The sequence below is a fragment of the Cupressus sempervirens genome, chromosome 1 (genome assembly GCF_028749045.1).
Source record: "Cupressus sempervirens isolate cs-2001-9-10 chromosome 1, ASM2874904v1, whole genome shotgun sequence".
Lineage (NCBI taxonomy): Eukaryota > Viridiplantae > Streptophyta > Pinopsida > Cupressales > Cupressaceae > Cupressus > Cupressus sempervirens.
The window spans coordinates 474,487,228-474,509,895 of NC_143118.1; the positions used below are offsets into that span (position 1 = coordinate 474,487,228).

Sequence of the window (22,668 nt, forward strand, 5' to 3'; positions counted from 1 at the left end):
GGAAGTACAGTTTGTCCTAAGAGGCTTCCAAGGTACCCACCTGACAAGGTAGTTTTGTTAGAATTGGCTAGGCAACTTCAGCACTATGATAGAATAATGAGAAATGAAGGGAAAACAGGCATTTTGTTCTCAATTGTAATTGGCAATGATAGTTGCCCAAATTGGGCCTCCTTTGAAGCCACAGAAAAGAATTGGAATGGTATCATCTAGGATGGTACAAAGCAAGGAAAGGATTCGATCCTAATGGTCTTATCAAGGTATCTCATGGAAATGAATTCAAGCATGTTCCCACAATAGAAGACTTTTGGGCCAATGCCAAAGATGACTTTCATATGAAAAAGCTAGCTTTCTCAAAGCTGTCGGTGAACATGATGAGGGCTATTAGATGGAGAGGCCTCGATATTCCAGATCAACTGGAGGATGATGGAAATGTGTTGAGTGAAATAACTCCAATAGGTTATAACTTCTTCAAACACCAAAAATCTTTATACTTCAGTTGTTTGACATTTCGTCAAACACTTTGCAAGCAAGGGTCATCTGACTGATATAACTTTTCAGATTGGTGCAGTGATTCTTGTTTGGATTTGCCTCAAAGAGAATGCTTACAAAAGACTCCAAATTGTCTAAACAATGACCTAACATAAATATGCAACTAATTTTGGCAATAGTGAATGCATATATGAGTTCTAATCATGAAAATGATCACCTACAGCCAACTGTTATTTTAACAAACAGTTGGTATGCAAGCTAACTAGCTGATAAAAAATGATATATTAACGCTCAAAGACAACTATTAATGACCAGCAATTGTATCTCCTTGATTGAGAATGAGTATCCAATACAATATTCATACTAAGTTAGCCAAGACTCTTGGCATTTACAAAGATATCAAAATATGATGATTGCTGGTAAAGTAATATGCACCTACAGCTGCCAATGAAAACTAATGCAACACTAAATATCTAACTTCAATACTCCCCTATAGCAGTACGCTAATCACATGCATAATTAAATACAACTAAAGCCATGGATTGCTGATACCATTGTGAGGAATGTAAAAATGAATGATGTATCTATTAATGAATGATAGGTCTGATACGAAATGACAATTACAACAGCACTCTATAGTGAAAGGCAACTATGAAAATACATATCAGACCTGGCATATGAAGTCGCCTTAGATAAATATATGTATTGCAATACCATTGAACAGAAAATAACCTCCTCAAGTGCCCAAGTCGTGCCTCTCTAGCTGCCGCCCTTGATTGTAGATGGCTATAATTGCTTTTTCGGATTGCTTTTTTTGGATTGCTTTTTCGGACTTGCTTTTTCGGCCTGCTTTTTCGGTTTTGCTTTTTCGGCCTGCTTTTTCGTATTGCTTTTTCGGCCTGCTTTTTCAGACTGCTTTTTCGGCCTGCTTTTTCGGACTGCTTTTTCGGCTTGCTTTTTCAGACTGCTTTTTGTACTCAAATATTTTTTCTCAATGTAGCACAAATAGAAGACTGAAGTATCTTCCTCCCAGTTGCAATAATTCAAGTGATATTTCACACCCTCAAAATTGCGTACCAATTGAGAGTTTTCGTTCTCAATGGCCAGTTGTGACTATTGCAGAAACCCTAGGCTCCACAATGCACATCAACAAACATCAACATCAACAACAACAAATCTGGATGATTAGAATGAAGCCTCGGGGTGCCTATTTATTCTTTTTTCTCCACTTTCTCCAGAAGCTTCTAGAACATTATTTTATTTTATCTATTAGTGACTTTATAAAATATTTTATAATTCAAGTCACTTTATTAAATTAATTAAATATAAAGTTACCTTTTAATATTTATTTATTTGATAACTTTATAAATAATTAACTCAATACCACTTATTTATTTAATTAAAATAATTAATTAGTCATCCTCATAAAATATTCATTATTTTGGAGAACCTAATTAATTAAATTAATTAAATCAAATTGTCTCCAAAATGGGGACATGACATTGAGAGAAGACTATGGTACAGTAGAAGGAACAAAATTGAATCCAGTGGATTGGGATGACTATCAGGATCCTTCCTTGGAAGCAGTCACAAGGGTAGTGGATTTACATATTGAGTCGTGGTATAATGAAGGACTAAGGAAGCTACAAGGACAAGGGATTCCCCTTGCCTATGGGATGATGAAACCAAAAGAGAGACAAGTAGAATCAGTTGGACAAAGGAATGAAGGAAATAGTCAGCAACAGGAAATGATTAGAAATAGCAAGAAGAAAGTTTTGGAGGTAGAGAAGGGCAAAGAACATCCAGAGCCTCCAACCAAGAGACAACATGTAGCGCCATCAAGAGAGAGTATAATTGAGGCTAGAAGCCAAGAGGTCAATTCAAATGATAAAGGGGCCGCGGTGGAGGTGAGCTCTGATTCAGAATCAAGTGGCTATAGTGAAAGCACTGAGTACCCCCCTCTCTCGGAGAACCAGCAAGGAAATGACATGGAAGAAACTAGTAGAGAAGAAGATGGACCAATCGACATTGAGGCAACGAGTCAGGAACCTGAGGCCGTTGGTGATGCTTTGTTAGTCGAACCAAATCCAAATTTGGGGAGATGCACTGCACGACTATGGTTAAGACAAATGCTTATGCCAAGAGGCGAGGTGGTAACGGCCCATACAGCTAAGGACATCCAAGGGTTAATGGAAAAGGGTGATAGCGAGAACCAAAAACAAATGGCAAGAACGGTGGCAAGGGTAATCAGGAGACAATGATGATCACCGAAAGGTTCAGATTGCTATTCCAACAGTCAACAAGGCAGTGAATGAGATTGTGGCCCAAGAATATGAGATAGTGGAACATAACTTGGGAAGGAATATAGATGATATGGAATGTGAGGAGGTCCAAGAAGGTATGGCATCAATCAGAGAAAGGTTAAGGAAGGCAAATGAAAGGATAGTAGAGTTGGAGGCCGAGAACAAATATTGGAGAGATAGCCAGCCCATCCAACAACTGTACCAGGCAACCCTTCCTCAAGACAATGGGAGCAATTTAGGAGAGATTAACTCAGCTACATGAAGTCAAGGATTGGATCCATGATACAATCCAAGATGAGCGAAATTTCTTGCCTGCCTTCATCTCGACATTCTAGTCATTAGTGGCCATTAGAGACAAGTTCAGATTATTCGAAGAGGAGTGGAAAGGTTTCCTTCCCATCAGAGATTTGGCTATTCCTAGGCTACATGCGTTCATTGGACTACCAGAGGCATATTTGCAAAGGGCCAGGTTGGTTGATGAGAGAGGATTGAGTATAGTTGAATCTTGGTTTGTTGCATTAACTACCAGATTTAGAACACTTGAAGAAATACATAATGAGATTGCACGACACAGTCCAAGCATCGACACTTCTATTTCAACTATGATGAGCGACGTTGGGGTGGCACTTGATTTTGAGGATATTAGAGAAGAGGATATCAATGAGACAAATTTTGGATCGAGGTTGGATGAGTTGGGAAAAGTTGCCATTAGGAAAAAGCATTTGGGCATCCTTTCCTCTCTCAATGCTTTTATTGGATTTGCAAAGGAATATGAGAAGGATCACGAAATGATACTTCAAGCAGCGAGCAACGTGGCGAAGTCAATGGAACTTAGGGCAAAGCACACACATTGTCCTCCTATGGAAGAAGTTAACGAAAGGCTAGCTAAGTTCATTTCCTTAGCTAAGAAAATGAAAGAAAAGGGAAGATTTATATTAGAAGATCATTTGATGTAAGCCCAAGTGGCAAATTTCCCTTTCTTCTAGAATAGGACAAGTGTCTATTTCTGATTGGCCACTATTTTGGTGCCTTCTCATTGGTTGCCACTTTTCGCACTTTTTTCATTGGTCCATTGATGAGGTGGTAGCTTCTCATTGGCCAATGGGGTGGCAACCCTAATTAGGGTTTTGAAGATCCAATCTAGATCGTTGATCTTGTTTTGATCTCCACCGTCCATTGTATTTTTGGCCCCTATAAAAGGCCATTTGCTCTCATTTGTAAAGTGTTGGAGAAATTGTTGCGAAGATAATACCAAAATTGCTCTCTTTTTCATTGTTGCGATTTGCATGTTGATTAAGAACATTGGGTATTATTGCATGTTTTCTACTCCCACTTAGTTAGATTTCCTTTCAAGTTGTTAAAGTTGGTTTCATTTCAAGTTGCTAAGTAGGAGTGAAGTAGATGGATAGTTGTATGGTAGCATTGGTAAATGTTTGATAGGGGTCAATACTAAGCCACTAGCATCCTAGCGGCTGGTTGGGAAGCTTTATGTGATAAGCTAGTTTATTATTCCTTTGAATCATTGCACCTGTGAAAGTGAGGCTACTGGTCAGCTCTCATCAGGTTCGATCCCCATCCATTTGCTAACCTTCCATTCATAGGAGTAGGAGTAGAATAGTAAGTAGTTGGGTAGTCGAAGCTTAGAGAAGCAAGTTAGAGGAGTAAGTTAAGTATTAGAGCACATCCATTCACCTTCCACAACCATCGCTTTCCCATCAACATCATCACTGGCAGACACATCCCCCATCACCACCACCATCAACATTATCTGCCTCCGCACATTTCACAAACCGAGCCACCATCACCTTCACCCCACCAAAGTCCAAGTCATCCTCAACAATTTGCGTAAGGCCGCCTACGTGATTACCAGCGAATCACATCGATAAAACTAAGCGAGTATCCAACGATGTAAGGAACATTGGAGCTATTGCTTATGTCTTCATGAGTAATAACTTTTCAAGACAGGAGTTGCATGTTTGATATCCCTTATTGAATATTCAAATGTTATGTAAGTGATACAAAACTCGCATCAACAGGTACAAATGAGACGCTTCCACTGTGTGTGGAAAGAATCCAATGGATAATTGATGTCTTTGGGACTTGCTCAACTAGCTAAAGAACCTGTTTGTTTGCTCGATTGATAAAGAACCCTTTTGCAACTTTTGATCATAAATATCCACAATCACTTCAACCTGTAACGACCGATCATGTAGAGAATGAACAAGAGGGTCGGATGGAGCCCTCGTGACAACTGAAGAAGGTGCTACTGCATCAAGAAGAAGAGGCAGATCATCAATGCTGTCCCCCAAATTTGTCATTGAAGCTGGACCTGGAAGACTAGATGTATCTTGCTGTTTTGGACCTATCACTGTGGCGATGTATGCATGCAAACTGAACTGATGTGGTGACCTCCTGCTGCAACTATCGATAGAACCCCACGTGTCTGAATCTGTTGAAGCACTATCGCTGGTGTCACTATCAGTTTCCACACTATATGATGTGCGGAGAGGATTAGAGGACAAGCTGGATGAACTTTCCTCGAAGTATACATCCTTCTCCACAAAAATCTGATGTGTCTCAAGATCTAGAAGTTTGTATGCCTTCACATTGTCTTCATAACCAATGAAAGTACAAGGCCGAGATGACTGTGCCTTGCATCCCCTGGAAGATATCTTTGCCCATGCAGGACAACCGAAGACTCTGAAGTGTCACAATAGGTTTTCTACCGCACCATGCCTCAGAAGGAGTCTTGCCATCTAAGGCTGGATGAGGAGACTGATTAAGAATGTGAGTGGCACTAGAGATTGCTTCGACTTCTAATGATGGATCTAGAGACTTGGCTTGTATCATGCAACTTGCCATAGACTTAAGAGTTCGGATCCTCAATGTTGCTACATCTGTCTTATGTGGACTGAATGCTAGTGGAATCTGAAGATCAATTCCCTCAAGCCTGCAAAAGTCTTTTAGTCTTTTGTTCACATACATGCTTCCATTGTCCATTCTTAGAACTTTGATGGCTTTTCTGGACTTCTGTTCTACATGAGTCTTGAAGGCTAGAAACTTCTTCAACACTTCATTGTTACTATGAAGAAAATAGACCCAAGTGTATCTTGAAAAGTCATCTACGAAGGTAAGTATATAGTGACCCTGGCTGAATGCAAAAAGACCTGCTAATGCCATGTGAACCATCTATAGAACACTTGGTGTTCTTGAAGACTTCCCTTTTTGTAACTTCCCTTTTGGATGCATATCCATTGAATCTATTGAACATTCACCATGGGAAAAGTTGATTTGGGGTAGACTTTTGACTATTCTATTTGTGCAAAGTTGCTGAAGATAGCAGAAGTCAAGATGACCATACCGCTGATGCCATAATTGCATGTAAGAATTTGATTGTGATAACAAGGCCTTAGAAGGAGACTTGGGCACAAAATCGGAGAAAGAGTACAACCTTTTGTTATGATTCACTTTCACCACTGCAACCAATGAGTCATCTTTAAGACTGTGCACCTGTACTGAGTCTGGAAGGAACTCAACTCTATGTCCATCTCCGAGGTGAGTGATTTGGTAGATTGATAGGAGATTTGAACTTAGGTTTCGAACATAGAGAACATTTTGAAACTCTCCATTTTCCATTTTCACGTTTCCTTTCCCTTCAACTTCCATTTTTGTATCATCTCCCATGAAGATGTGCGGTACCTTGGATTGCTCCATTGAAGAAAAATCCTCCTTTGAAGAACCCATGTAATATGAGGCACCTAAGTCAAATATCCATTCCTTTGAAGAATTTGAATTAGCCATGAGTGCTTGCTCATTGCCCTTGGAATCTGAAGAAGACCCTTTATCCTTATCAGCACTAGGCAGTTGAACATTATGTTTCTTCATGATGTTGGTCAACTCATCAATCTTTTTAAGATAACACTCATGTTCTTCATGACCCGATTTCTTGCAATAGGCACACTTCTTCTTCTCTTTATTGTTGTTGTCCTTCTTGTTGGAATTCAAGGACTTGCCTTGTTGATTAGATTGTGGTGTTGTCTTTTCTGCATCCTCTGATTTGTTCTTCTTCCATTTCTTATTCTTACCCTTTCCTTTATTTGAAGACTGTCCAGCTAAATTTTGAGAACCCTCATTGTCGGCCACCAATGCTTTAGACTTAGGTGATTTGAGAATCTCCATTGATTTGAACTTGTTTTCAGTATCCAACAGATCAACATATTCATCAAAAGTGAGTTTTTTGTAGGTAGACCCTAAGGTAGTCTTTGAGGTGTTAAAAAAAGATACAAATGTGGAATACTCCGATGGCAGCTTGTTATGTAGGAGATAGATCAATCTATCATCTTTGATAGAACTCCCACAATCAGTAAGCTTTGTCCTTAGTTCATTCACCTTGATGATGAAATCCTGTATTGAATCATATGACTTAGGATCTAAGGAGACAAGCTCATCTTCAATTTTGAAAACATTCTCTTCAGACACTTTACCATATAGGCTTTCGAGGGTATCCCAAGCTTCCTTGGATGTAGAACACTTCTTAATTTGATACATGATCTTATCATCTACCCCTAAACATATATCACCTAGGGCTTTCCTATCCATTGCTACCCAAGCTGAAATATCACTTGCTGATACTTTATCACCTGTTGGTTTAGGAAGAGTACCATCTACATATTGTGAAACTCCATTATGCATTAAGTGATACCACATTTTGATTGACCACGTAGCATAGTTATGAGGAGTTAATTTTGGAAACTTAAAGTTGCTCATAATGTAGAAAATGAAAGAAAATTGCAGAAAAGAGAGAACACAACACCAAGAACACTCCCCTTTTTCACTAAATCAAGAAACTCCCCTCACCCAAAATAAATGCTTTTGGCACTTTATTAGTAGTGCGATTACAATGGGCCACTTGCCAATTTTGGCCTTCATGGACTTTTGACTTTGCTTGTTACAACTTCTATATGAAATACAAATCTGAAATTTTACAATGTGCTAAAATTTTGAAGCAATACAAAGCAAAGAAAGGCCCTATTGTTAAAAGTGACACTTTTATCTACACAACCCTACAATCTGATAACAGATCTAGAAAGTAGACGAAAAATAATGCACTTTCAAAAAAAATGGAACCTGTTTTCGACTCCAGATGTGCCCGTACGGAGCGTTTGAAGTTGCAAAATGCAGGACTATGCAGGTACAGTCACCAAAAAATGCAAATTCTAACAAATCCATGCACCATAACCAGAAAAAGCTGCACCATTGAAAAGTTTAGGAAATTCTACCCAATTTCAAAAAAAATAGCACCTAATTTGGAGTCCGGATGTCTGAGTTATGGCCTCTCAAAGTTGGACTGCAAAATCCAAAATCAATCCAGAGAGGGGTTGCATCAGCAAAAGATGAGGTTAAATTTGATAGTCATACGACCGTCGTAGCAGTTCAAATTTGGCCAAAAATGACGGTTAGACAATCGTTAAATTTAGGCTCATGAAACGATGACATCAGCAGACTCCTACCCCTGTGATGATGTCAACATAGTACAGCCTGTACGGATGTGTGACGTGACAAAAATCTGTGCTGTACAAGTGCTGAGTCGGATTGCTGGCGTGGTTGTACGATAAAGACACGTGTTGCTCACTCAGATTGATGATGTGTTCGTTGTTTGGTGACGTGTCCTATCTGCAATGCGTCACCATGTGGATCGCTGCGGGTGTATTATATTGCACCTCGTGTCAAGTGCGGGGAGGAGATTAGTGAATAAAATGACGACGTGTGTTGTTTTTTGTTTGCAGGCCGAGCGAGTTGAAATCCACCACATGGTGTAGGGTTGGTAAAACCCTATCGCTGCCTTTTTTAAAACAAATTCCACTACAATTTGCTAGTGGTTTCCGGGAAATCCAAAGCATTTTTCGATGGCTGAGATTCTCTGCGACGCCAGAATGAGGAGTTATACAGGCCAGAGGGTCTTTTTGCAATCTTAATCCCACATGTGTGGGTTCAGTTAAGACTTCAGACTTTTTTAATAGAAGCCCTCACTCAATAAAATAAAGTGAACGCTGGGCTTTGTGTGGCCATCGGTGGATGATTCGTAGGGCCGATACAAATGCTATCTTCCGGAGGTGCAATTTCTAGGTTTGCTTGTGTAGCCTGCGTGATATAATAATATCCCTGTGAAATAATTAATAGAATATTCCAAAATTGTAGAGCTGGGATCTGACAGCTTGGTTGTGCAAAATTTTTTTCCTCGATTGGGGAAAATAGTAGAATAATTTTTTGAAAATAGCAATTGGAAAAATGCCCAAAATTGTAGAGAGAATTAATTCAGATCTGAAAAACCAATTAATTAGATTCGAAAATGACCATACCCATACTGCAAATCGGGGCCTCCACGTTTCGATTTGCAAATTTTTTTTGCCTCACGATCAACTTTCACCCAGCATAGGCAAATTTATAGTCGATCTTCATCGAATTGACGCTTTGGACGCAATGGCAAGGTTAGATTTGGCTCTAGACGCTCTCAATTTCTGTGGATTCTCTAGATTCCGGTCGAGGTGTTGAAGCATGAATGGTCTTGAACAGCTATTTGTAGAGAATCTCCCCGATCTTTGATACCATGTAAGAATTTGGCTTAGGCCATAATTCACCTAAGACCAAGGAACTCAAACACAAGCACAATAGTAGACCAATAGAGAGAGTATGATTGGAATGACGATATATTCATTCAATATGCCATATATGCTATATCAAGAGTACACTAGGAGTGCCTGTATATAAAGGCCTCTGAAGAGCTTCTAGAATGCATAGAAGTCAGCATCATGATAAGTCATACAACCAAACACATGTCCACTAGATATGTGTTATCCTTCATTAAGCATGGAATTAAGTGCGATGATGTCAGGATAAGCCTACAATAGTGTATCATGCAAATCAATGGTGTAGACAACATGTGCTAAATTAAGAGTGAATAACTGTGTTGTCCACATGACAACTCAGTGAATGATGCAAACTCCAGTGTTGTAGAAACCATGTGCATAATTAGAGTTGCGTAACTCATGAGAGTACACAAACTCCTAAGTGTCTCACCTAAATAAATAATAAAATAATGCAAAATAATTAAATAATGCATTAACCTAAGTAAACTTAAGTAAGTGTAAATAGTGAATACTTATTTACACCAACATTTATTGAGTCACTTGCTTCTTGTATGTGGAGTTAGTGATCTTTTCTCTACCGATGCAATTTGATACTCTTCCTTTTTGGCAAATGTATTCATTCCATGGTATCTAGCTATTAATATATTGAAATAACATATCTTATCTTATGTCAAGGCTTGTTATTCACATTTTGTCATCATTACAGTTATCTTCTTGAAATCTCCTTGTAAGCGGTTATCCACTATGGAATCCCGTTTGATATGCGTAGATCTATTAGTGGGGTTTCTTCTATTCAATTTGTTTAGCTTTATGCTTTTTATCCTTTTGTACTTTCAGGTGAAAAGGACACAACAATAACAAATACACCCGTCATACAAGGGAGCTGCCCCTCTCAAATGCAGAGGAAGATTGCAAGTCGATAGTGATCAGTTGCAACCTCTCCAACTGTTGGCACAATTGTCACTATTCACAGGACAAACAGGGCCAATTTCAAAGATAATTTCATAGTGAGAAATCTGTTTACCAACACCTTCAAATCTGGATTTTATGGCTGAATTATTTTCCTTGAATAGAGTAAATTTAAGTGATGGGTAGATTGACATTGCTTCTTTCGTTCATATTTATTTCGTTTCGAAATGATAACTTCATTTTTGCATGACCATAATTCAAGATATAATAATAACTGTAGGAATACGACATGGTTATGATTCATAACATTGAAATTGCTTTAGTCATAGTTTGGATATGCAACCAAGTAAGGGTTTCACTTCTAGGTGCTTTTTGAACGATAAAGCAATTGTGCTGTTAAGGGCTCTAACAGAGTTGCTTCCATGTTATATTCATAATGATTTGAATATAATATAGAATTGCCTTTTAAGTGCGGTCAACCTTATTAGTCTCTCATTGATTATCTGAACTTAAAATTACATCCGATGATGTTAGACTGCAGGCATGTGAGTCCAACAGTCCAAGTCAGATCTCTGATGCACATTTTATACCCACCCTGTTCCTGTTGACTTCCAGAATCTTTGTCCAACAAATGGTTATGATAGCAGATAGAAGAGATAGGAAATTGGGAGGAAGAACTAGATTATTTATTTCATCAGACCACTATGTGAAGCATTATTCCAGGTTGAAGAGGGGTTATATTCAAATATAAAATCCCCAGTAAGGTGAATAGTGCCATGTAATTGTAATGCCAACTCTGGAAATCATGGTATAAAATAAGAGTATTCAACATGGTAGAGATCCATAAGGGTGTCCAGTTGAAGAAAGCATTCTGCTGCAAGACACTCCTAAAGTCAATGTTGGGATAGACTACACTGTTTAGACCAACAAAAAAATGATGGTGAATCATTGCGAACAGTCTTATACAAAGGTTTTTTGGTTGCATTTCTAATTTTGTATCTCTCCAAATTTCAGGTTTTGGCACTTATCTGTGTATGTCATGACCTGTATGACATCCACTAGTCACTCATGCTTGAAAAATTACTGTAAACTCACATGCGAAACCCAAAAAAGAAACCTAAGTAATGTTATATATGAATAGCATAAAGTATAAATGATAATTGTAGAAAAGCAAATCTTCTCAACCCTCCAACCATTCCAAACATGAGCTAAAAATCAGTCAAATGAAAAGAGACCTCACGAGTTATGCTTTCATGAGTTTTTCTTGAATCTTAAAAGAAAATTTAACCAAGGTCACATAGGACGAGGTTTGAGGTTGGCAAGGAAGATGAAGTGTCATCCTGCATTTCCAACCTCAGAGATGCTTCTCTAGCTAGAATTAACTTCAATTAGTGGTCTTCATCATGCTTGGTGTTTTTTCTCTGAATTTTCTCAGTTAATTGGTTGTTTTTGTTTGATCGGAATCAATTATTAGAATTTTCTTTGGACATCCTTTTTCTTATTATGTTAAATTTGTGAAGAACTTTTATCGTTTTGAATTTTTATGTCAGTGATTTTCACCACCATTTAATTTCTACATTTAATCTAGGCAGCTAGTTTTATGTGCGAGCTAAGTGGCAGCATACCTTTTGGGGTCTAATGATGCTTTTCATTGTTTCAACATTACAATTGAGCATTTGTTGTATAACCTCCCTAGATTCATTTGTTTATTTTTACAATATGCAGCTAACATGAAAGTTTAAAAGTAAACCCCAGAAATAATGAAATGTCACTAGAATAAACTTCTGATACAAATAAACAGTGCTAGTAATAGTTCTGAAGTGAAATAGCGCTGAATAAATCTCTTTTCCCCAAGCCCAAATGCATATATCCCAATCATCCAATTGGACACAATAGTGATATGCCTCAAATGGATGATCTTGGAGGTTCGTGCAGGTCTGAAAGCAATCCATTGTTAAAATTTATAATGAAGCAATTTATTGAACAGCTCAATCTCCTTCAAATAAAAAATAAATATTAACTAAAATAGTAAACAGTCAAGAGGCAGCCCGAGGGTTACGACCCTTACAGAATAGGGGTATATAGAAAGATAAATCTAGAGGAAGGGTGGGCTCCGAGCAGATATAATCTTTTTTTCCCTTTATGTAATATGAATCAATGTTTCAACAATCTTGAGGATGAAATCCCTCATAGATCCAAAACTCGGATGAATATAAGATGCTACCTTGCTTTTCTACCCAATTTTTTTCTCTTATCAAAACTCGGCTAAAAGGTGCTTTTTTCAGACAGTCAACAAGATTTGTTATTGATAGTTATATGCTACACTCTCTAAGATTTGTTATTGATAGTTATATGCTACACTCTCTTCCTTGTTTATATGTAATGACCCTTGCTAATAAGATCACCAAAACACTGATATTGCACTATAGAATTTTGTCAAATACTCGGCAAGAAATCTGATCTGTACTATTGTAGATAAAATATTGAGCAATCAACTTAGTTCAGATACGGATGTGAAATATATATGCATTTATGGCAGATTTGTTACACTTACAATAAGCAACTTGTAACAAAATAGCTTCTACAGATATAAATGACTGAAACTATTAACTCTTTAGGCAACTTTACATTATTTAAAATCTTCAAGCAAATATATTCAAAATCAAAGGAACCTGGATTGCCATAAATTGCATTGGTGTTTGCTGGTGTTGGTGACAAATTTCAAATCATTGTAGTGCCCAATAATGGCGACTGTACCCTGCTATTGAACCTGCTGCTGAACTGGACAGAATTTCAAGCAAGCATTTACAGTCGAATTTTAGAATGATCTGCACTTGCCAATTCTTATAATGGATATGCTGATACTGGAGTTGATGATCGAACCCCTGGACTGCCTCTTGGCTGAACCTGCACATGGCACCAAAGATGCTTGAAAACTCTTGCGAAATTGTACTGCTGCCAACCCAGATGGTCTGGAGTTTTAGACTGTAGTTTTATTTAATTTTTGGGACAGTCAAAACTGCCAGACAGTCCACACCTGCGATTTTTAAAAGATGTTTTTGCCCTTGAAAAATGTTGACGAAAATGCCCTAAAATTATGGCGCAGCTACAACAGTTGCAACAGAACAAAATAACTCCCAGACTGGCTGTGAATTCTTACCGGAATGTAATGTCCCTTTACTGATTTTTTATGATATTTCCAGTCTCAAATCAGAACTTTAAAATCAAACAACCAATATTACAAAGATCTGCCAATTTCCCAATAAAACCCAAATCGGGTATGTCCAAATTAATGCCAAAAACTTCACAACTTCACAAATTATTAATAAATCTGAAAATGGACATTTTTACAGAAATTTCAGCAGCATAACAGCCTACAAAATGACATTTCTAGATTTGTATAGCCTTTACACAACAACTCACAAATGTAGGGCAAAACTATGCTCAATCGGGCTCCCGAAATTAACACAAAAATGCTCGGAAACACCACAAAACACTCATAAACTATCTCAGAAGTTTAATCACGACTCAATACATATATTCAGCTCTATTTTAACATCATAAAGTCTGAAATACAACAGCAAACCAAACTGATATGAAACACTCAACTGAAAACCCAAACTCAAACCAAAAACAACCCCGAAAACACCCAAATCGGCACTATTCAGCACAAAGGCAAACTCTGTATGAGCATGCACATGGAATGGCTTCAAACTCCCGTCCTTAGCCTTCCTGGAAACCTGCAAACTCCCGTTCTTGGGTCTCCTTCTCCACAGGTTTGGCAGCCTCTGAAGAACAACAAGAAAATTAGCAAGAATCAAGATGTAGAATGAGCCCAAAATGCCTCCAAACCCCTTTTAAAGAGGGCATAACCCTAACTCACGTCCAAGAGGGGTTAATAAAATATAATTTAATAATAATTTTTATTTATTAGTCCATTGGTTTCCAAAGATTAGCCCCTTTTTCCGAAATTTCACCTTTTTGGAGCCTGCCTGCCTTAACAAAGTTTTTTTTTTTTAATTATTTGAATAGGGGACATGACAAGTCCTCCCCTCCCAAATATTGCTTGTCCTCAAGCAATGAAGGTTGGAATTCTCAAGAATATGTGCTCCTTCCCAAGTTGCATCCTCTAGTGGTAATCCTTTCCATTTGACCAAATGCTCTATGATGCTCCTATTTCTCAACCTTTTCTCTCTTGTATCCAAAATCTCTTCTGGTATCAAAACTAATTTCCCTTCATCATCAAGAGGTGGTAATTCTTTAGATACTATGGTTTGCTGGCCTAGAACCTTCTTTAAGCAAGATACATGAAAAATATTATGTATTTTGCTGTTTGGTGGGAGCTCCAATTCATAAGCTACCTCTCCTACCTTCTTGATGATTTTATAAGGCCCATAGAACCTTGGCTTGAGTTTCTCTGCCCCACTTCTCTTCAAGGTGCTTTGCTTATATGGCTGCAACCTAACAAATACCAAATCTCCCACCTCAAAAGATCTTTCAATCCTTTTCCTGTCAGCATATATCTTTTGTTGGTTTTGTGCATGTTGTAGATTATCCTTGAGGGACCTTATTATGTCTTGGCTTTGCTTGATGAAATCACTTGCTGCGGGTACTCTGCTATCGAAAAGTATTAGATCAACAAAGGAAAGGGCATCATAACCATAAAGAGCACGAAAAGGAGGCATACCAATAGACATGTGATGAGATGTATTGTAACAATACTCCCCTAGGTGTAACCATTTCACCCAAGCATGTTGTTGATTTGAAACATAGTTCCTCAAATATCCTTCTATCCATTTATTAACTATCTCTGTTTGTCCATCTGTTTGAGGGTGATAGCTAGTACTGGGAGTGAGTTCAGTTCTTGCCAAATGAAAGAGCTCCTTCCAAAAAGAGCTGAGGAATCTACTGTCCCGGTCACTAACAATGTTTCTAGGCAAACCATGTAATCTAAAAATTTCCTTGAAGAACAATTCGACCACTTGTGATGCCTTGAAATCAGATGTGATAGGAAAGAAATGTGCATACTTAGTTAGTCTATCTACCACCACATATATGCAATCCTTACCTTGAACCTTGGGCAACCCAGTGATGAAATCCATGGAAATACTTTCCCATTTTTGTTCGGGAATAGGAAGTGGCTGCAACAACCCTGCAGGAAAATTTTGCTCACTCTTGCTTTGTTGGCATACCATACATTCCTTAATGTGTTTAAAGACATCCTCCTTCATACCCTTCCATGAAAACCGCTCTCGAATTTGCCTGTATGTCTTGAAGTATCCCTGGTGACCAGCCAAAGGTGTGTCATGAAAGGCCCTCAATATCCTCTCCTTAGTTTTTGACCCTGGCACTAAGAAGATCCTATTCTTGTAATAAATCAATTCATCAACAACCTTGTACCTATTATCATCCACTAACTTATCTAAAATCTTGGTGGCAAATGAATCTTTAGCATACTCTAAAATTATGGAGACTTTCCAATCAGCAGAGATAGATGATAAGGAACACAAAGTGGGCTTTCTTGAGAGAGCATCAACAACCACATTATTCTTTCCTTTCATGTATTCAATATCAAAATCATAAGCTTGCAATTTGCTTACCCATTTTTGTTGACGATCATTCAAATCCCTTTGGTTCAAGAAGAACCTGAGGCTATTATGGTCTGTCTTTACAATGAATCTCCCACATACCAAATATTGTCTAAACTTATGAAGTGCATGCATGATTGCCAACATTTCCTTATCATAGATGGAGTACCCTTTCTCTGATTGATTTAATTTTCGACTCTCAAATGCTATTGGATGTCCCCTTTGAGTTAGGACAGCCCCTATACCTTCTCCAGAAGCATCACATTCAACAACAAAAGGTAAAGAGAAATCTGGAATTGCAAGCACAGGGCATGAACTCATTACCTCCTTAAGCTTATCAAATGTTTTTTGTGCCTCTTCTGTCCAAACAAAAGCTCCTTTCTTTGTCAAATCAGTCAAGGGGGCAGCAAGCTGAGAAAATCCCTTGGCAAATCTCCTATAGTAGCTACACAACCCGAAGAAACCCCTCAACTGTGTAAGATTAGTGGGTGGAGGCCAATCCAAAATTGCCTGGATTTTTTGTTAATCAACCTGTACTCCTTTAGAGCTTATAATATGTCCCAAATATAGGATCTCTGTTGAACCAAACTCACATTTAGATAGCTTAGCATAGAAGGATTGCTGCTCCAAGATTCCCAAAACAGTGTCTATGTGCTTTAGATGCTCTTCCCATGTTTTACTGTATATCAAGATATCATCAAAAAATACCAAAACAAATTTTCGAAGATGCTGACTGAATACCTTATTCATACAAGATTGGAATGTTGCAGGTGCATTAGTGAGTCCAAATGGCATAACAAGAAATTCAAAGTGCCCATAGTGACATCTGAAAGCAGTCTTTTCCACATCTTCACTCCTCATTCGAATTTGATGGTAGCCTGATCTTAAGTCAATTTTTGAGAAGTATACAGCACCATGTAACTCATCAATGAGTTCATCTATGCGTGGTATGGGATACCTATTTTTTATGGTCTTCTTGTTTAGAGCCCTATAGTCTATACACATTCTCATTGTACCATCCTTTTTCTTGACAAGTACCATAGATGATGCAAATGGACTAGAGCTAGGCCTTATGAATACCATGTCCAGGAGTTCTTTAATAGTTTTTTCAATTTCTTCCTTATAACCTCTTGGATGGCGGTATGGGGTTGTTATAACTGGTTTGGCACCCTGTTCTAACTCTATAACATGCTCAAAACCTCTATCTGGTGGTAATCCTGGAGGCAAATCATTGAAAACTATACTATGCTTATCAAGAATATTTTGAATTTCAAAATGGAAATTACCTTGATTCTTTGGAGAGCTTGTTGGTTGGATTATGACTCCTGCTGCCCATGTTACTTGTCCTCTTCGAAAAGTCCTCTCCATCCTCTTTGCAGAGACCGCCTTAGGTGCTCCATTCGATAACCCTCTCAATATGACTTCTTTCCCATTGGAATGAAATTTAAACTCCATAGTTTATTGGTTCATGTAATAGCCTCCGATAGAGTGCAACCATTGAACACCCAATACAAGATCTGTCTCCCCAATACCAACCACATAGAAGTCATCACATAACTCATAATCTCCTAAGGACATCTTGAGTTGTTTCACCACCCGTGTGCAAGGCATAGTGAATCCATCAGCTACAGTAACATTGAATCCCTCAAAATCTTCTGCTTTAAGCCCTCTTTTCATGACAAATCCCTCATCAATAAAATTGTGAGTTGCCCCACTATCAAGAAGAATAGTCAACCTTTGCCCTGCTAGTACCCCTCGAATTCGGAAGGGATGGTATCTTGGGACTCCTGATAATGCTGCTAAAGTGCCATCCTTGCTGATTTCTTTTACTTTCTCTTCTTCTACCTCCTCCTTAGTATCATGAAATTCCTCATGCTCATCTGAATCAGATTCTGAAGCAACTTCAATATAGTGTACTTGACCTTTCCCCAAACATCTGTGTCCTGGAACCCATGGTTCTCTACAAGTAAAACAAAGCTTTTTCCTTCGTAATTCACTCCTAGTCTCTTCATCTACCTTCTTTTTTGCCACATTTGTCACATCTTTTGGTGGTAGTGTTGGGAAAGTCTTTTTCTGAAAATTTCCCTTATGTTGCCAAAGATTTGGGGGTTTTTGATTAGTGATTGATTTCATAGGCACGCAAGTTTCAAGTTGCAAGCTTCTTTTGATAGCTTCCTGTAAGGTTGAGGGTGAGAAAGCCTTAACCAAACCCTTAACAGAATCTTCTAAACCATCAAGAAAAAGATAAACGATCCTCTTTTCACTCATATCAGGTACCATAACAGCCACTTTTTGAAATTCTTCTATATACTCATTAACTGATTTGGTTTGCTTCAACTTTGACAATTCTTTAAAGTACTCTTCATCATCCTTGAGGTCAAATCTATCTATCACCCTTTGACTGAAATCTTCAAATGTAGTTACTTGATCGTGACCTTGAGTAGTCATTCCATGATACCACCAATCATAGGCTGCATCTTCCAAGTGGACTTGCAAATTGAATAGCATCACTCTCTTTCATGGGGTTAAGTGTGAAGAAAGTTTGTAATTTTTGTAGCCATGCTCTAGCTGAAATTTTATTTGTTCCATCAAAAGTAGGTGCTGTAAACTTGCTTATTTTATTTTTGAGCTCTCTTCCACTTGTGTCATGCTCCCTCCTGTTCTCTTTCTTGGGCATCAAAGCGTTCATCATATCCACATATTCTCTAAAAGGAACTGAACTACGAAAGTCATCATCTAAGCCATTGTAAGTAGCTCTTAATGTAATCAAATTACTTGTAACCTCTTCCACTGGATTAATGGCTGGATTTGGTACTGGTGGCTCATCTGCAGGCAAGAAAATAGATTTGGTTGATTTAGATGGTGTGGATCTCCCATTTCTTGGCTCCTCTGAAGTGCTCCCTTTCTCATTAATAGATGCAATTCCTTGTAATTTTTCTGTCAATATTCGCAAAGCCTCTCTAGTTTCCGCCAAACCATCCACTGTCTGCTTCTGAGTATTTTGGATGTCTTGGAAGAATTTCTTTGCCATCTCATCTGGATCAGCCATACTTTTTTCTTCCTTGGATTTTGTACTTTTGCTTTCAACTGGGGGTTGGCAAGATCACGGCTCTAATACCACTGTAATGTCCCTTTACTGATTTTTTATGATATTTCCAGTCTCAAATCAGAACTTTAAAATCAAACAACCAATATTACAAAGATCTGCCAATTTCCCAATAAAACCCAAATCGGGTATGTCCAAATTAGTGCCAAAAACTTCACAATTTCACAAATTATTAATAAATCTGAAAATGAACATTTTTACAGAAATTTCAGCAGCATAACAGCCTACAAAATGACATTTCTAGATTTGTATAGCCTTTACACAACAACTCACAAATGTAGGGCAAAACTATGCTCAATCGGGCTCCCGAAATTAACACAAAAATGCCCGAAAACACCACAAAACACTCATAAACTATCTCAGAAGTTTAATCACGACCCAATACATATATTCAGCTCTATTTTAACATCATAAAGTCTGAAATACAGCAACAAACCAAACTGATATAAAACACTCAATTGAAAACCCAAACTCAAACAAAAAACAACCCCAAAAACACCCAAATCGGCACTATTTAGCACAAAGGCAAACTCTGTATGAGCATGCACATGGAATGGCTTCAAACTCCCGTCCTTAGCCTTCCTGGAAACCTGCAAACTCCCGTTCTTGGGTCTCCTTCTCCACAGGTTTGGCAGCCTCTGAAGAACAACAAGAAAATTAGCAAGAATCAAGATGTAGAATGAGCCCAAAATGCCTCCAAACCCCTTTTAAAGAGGGCATAACCCTAACTCACGTCCAAGAGGGGTTAATAAAATATAATTTAATAATAATTTTTATTTATTAGTCCATTGGTTTCCAAAGATTAGCCCCTTTTTTCGAAATTTCACCTTTTTGGAGCCTGCCTGCCTTAACAAAATTTTTTTTTAAAAATTATTTGAATAGGGGACATGACACGGAAACCCTGCAATTCTTTAATATTTTTATTGCCCTTAATAAGTGACGAAAATGCTCACAAATGGAGCGCCTGGACTGAAGGAATGCAGCACTCAAAGTCCCAACAAAAATCGCTGCATCAACTATGAGTTTCGAACTGAAAAATAATGCCCTACCTGCAAATTTTGAATTTCCAAAATATGCTTCAACTCAGCTCGAAAATGGCTGGCTAAATGATATAAGAATCCTTCTTCTTTAATCAAAAAAATCGAACCCTTCTAAGGCTCTTTCCTTCTCCAAAATTGATAGAATTTTTGAGTATGGCTGATTGTGTGTAAAATCTCCAAATTAGCACAGCTGAATATTGCCCAACCAAACCCTCTAGAACTGAAGTAAACTTCCACAAGATATGCAATTAAACTCCTCAAATAAAATCCTATGGATGTTGGCCCTTGGCCACAAATTTTGCTCAACTTGAAATGGCTGAATGCCACCTCCAAAGTGCAACCCTTCAGAAGATCTTTCACTTCCTCAGTTATGCGATCTACTGGGAGGTATCGTTCCCAAAGACCAATAGACTATCTGAAACCTTTGGCTTCACAATAGACCATGTGATTGTATTCACAATCTGATGTCAAGAGATAGACAAAAAAAACTGGACGATCAGAATGAAGCACGGGATGCCTATTTATTCTTTTTTCTCCACTTTCTCCAGAAACTTTTAGAACATTATTTTATTTTATCTATTAAGTGACTTTATAAAATATTTTATAATTCAAGTCACTTTATTAAATTAATTAAATATAAAGTTACCTTTTAATATTTGTTTATTTGATAACTTTATAAATAATTAACTTAATAACACTTATTTATCTAATTAAAATAATTAATTAGTCATCCTCATAAAATATTCATTATTTTGGACAACCTAATTAATTAAATTAATTAAATCAAACTGCCTCCAAAATGGGGACATGACAGTCCGCCCTTCCTGAAATTACTTGTCCCCAAGCAATGGCTGAACAATAAACCAAGCAATCCGCCTGGATCCCAAATGTAGTCATGAACTATACTGCTGTCAATCAACATAGGCTCCTGCAATATCCTCTGCAATATAACCAAGAGGAATCCATAATCAAACTGACAATTACAGCTCAACCAAACTCCAAAATCACAACTGCCACAGTCAAAAACCCACGAGACACAAACTCTTAGAACATCAAAACCCAAGTAAAGTGGACAACTCAAACTACCAACACAGTAAATACCATCAACGCATCCCACTGGCCTATACGGAATGTACAATCTAACTCTGCAACAATGGTGAACACTCCCGAATGAAACTGTACCAAGTATGGAGAATCCACATATTGTACAACTCTTGCAGTCAACACAACTTTGCAAATCATCGGCCACTGTCTCATAACCATAACTCCCATGCACCACTGATGGCGAAAAGACATCACAAGATAAACAGCAAGAAATGGAACCCAAACCAAATTTGCTTGCCATCAACTCCTCAACACAAGGATCAAATGCTAACTGATGTACATACTCTGCAGTATAATGCTGATAAAAAGAACCAACCTCAATCAACAGCTCACCATGAACAAGTGATACAACCCACTGTGACTGATCACCAACTAAGTTAGGAGATGTCATAGCCAAAGGAGTAGAATCAATAACAACAACTGCTGAAGCATCACTCCCAAACTCCTGCTCTAAGTCATGTATTATCAAGCTGTCAACTGCAGAACCTATCGCCATGTCATGCCCATCACAACTCTCATCCTGTGGCGTCAAACCGTCCCATAACTGATGACAAGCACTAGGAACCAAAGTACATCTCTGTATCATCATCTCATCAACATGGTCATCAAAGGTAAATTGATGAGCATATCTCATAGTGTAATGCCAATAGAATGCGCCAATCTCAGTCAGTGGCTCAGACTGCAATCCAGATGAAACTAACTGCAATCGATTACTAACCAAGCTGAAACTGACTACTACCTCCGAAGACATCGCCAAGGGTGTAGTATCACTAGCAGGAACGATGCCAACTGCCGGCTCACCAACATCACACATGATCTTTGATACAACATCTCTAGTCTCAGTGCAATTAGTACTAGAGGCCACCACCATGTCAGGCATACCACAACAATCTACTGCAGCACCCAACTCAACTGAACTTGACTCTAGTGGGAACGAACCCGATATGCCAATGTTAGTATCAAGGATGGATGCATTCCCATCTCCACTATCTCTAACAATCTTGACCATGGACATCCTCGGATCACCAGACACCACAGCTTGTGACTGTATAGAATTTGGTAAAGACTGCAGTCCCTCTAACTCCATGGTCACCTTAGCCAAATGAAACTGTGACTCCTCGAAAGCCAACTGTGTACTCTCAAGAATCTTAGAAGTCACCTCGAGCTACTGAGTAAGCTCACTCACCTCATCTTCCTTGGCCAATAATGCATTGTATGCTATACTCCCCCACTCCATAAGATAATCTCTGTCGGCTACCAACTGCATATAATTCTGTCTCAAAATCCGGATAGCCTCCCATAAAGAGTGGATCTTTGTCAAGGAAAGATAACTGACACCCTGCTCATCACTAGTAGGAGAACCCCATCCATAAACTGCTAACAACTGACGAGCAGCATCGAAATGTTGGCAAGCGATAGCAATGTCTCGCTCACTAACTCTCAACTGACTAGACACATGTTGGCACTGGCTAGATTGTCTCC

The 22,668-nt window shown here is 38.3% G+C and overlaps 1 protein-coding gene across 6 annotated transcripts in view; it reads left to right on the forward strand.

The window, feature by feature from the left end:
• Positions 1-22,668, forward strand: part of LOC149578339 (phototropin-1A-like) — a 338,062-nt gene that overhangs the window by 14,424 nt on the left and 300,970 nt on the right. For 3 of the 6 annotated variants that reach the window (XM_089828327.1, XM_089828325.1, XM_089828339.1), the window contains one exon: positions 10,277-10,446. The exons of the other annotated variants lie outside the window; for them this stretch is intronic. The gene's annotated coding sequence lies outside the window, so the exon portion shown is untranslated. The remainder of the gene's footprint in view (positions 1-10,276; positions 10,447-22,668) is intronic. 6 annotated transcript variants of the gene reach the window in all.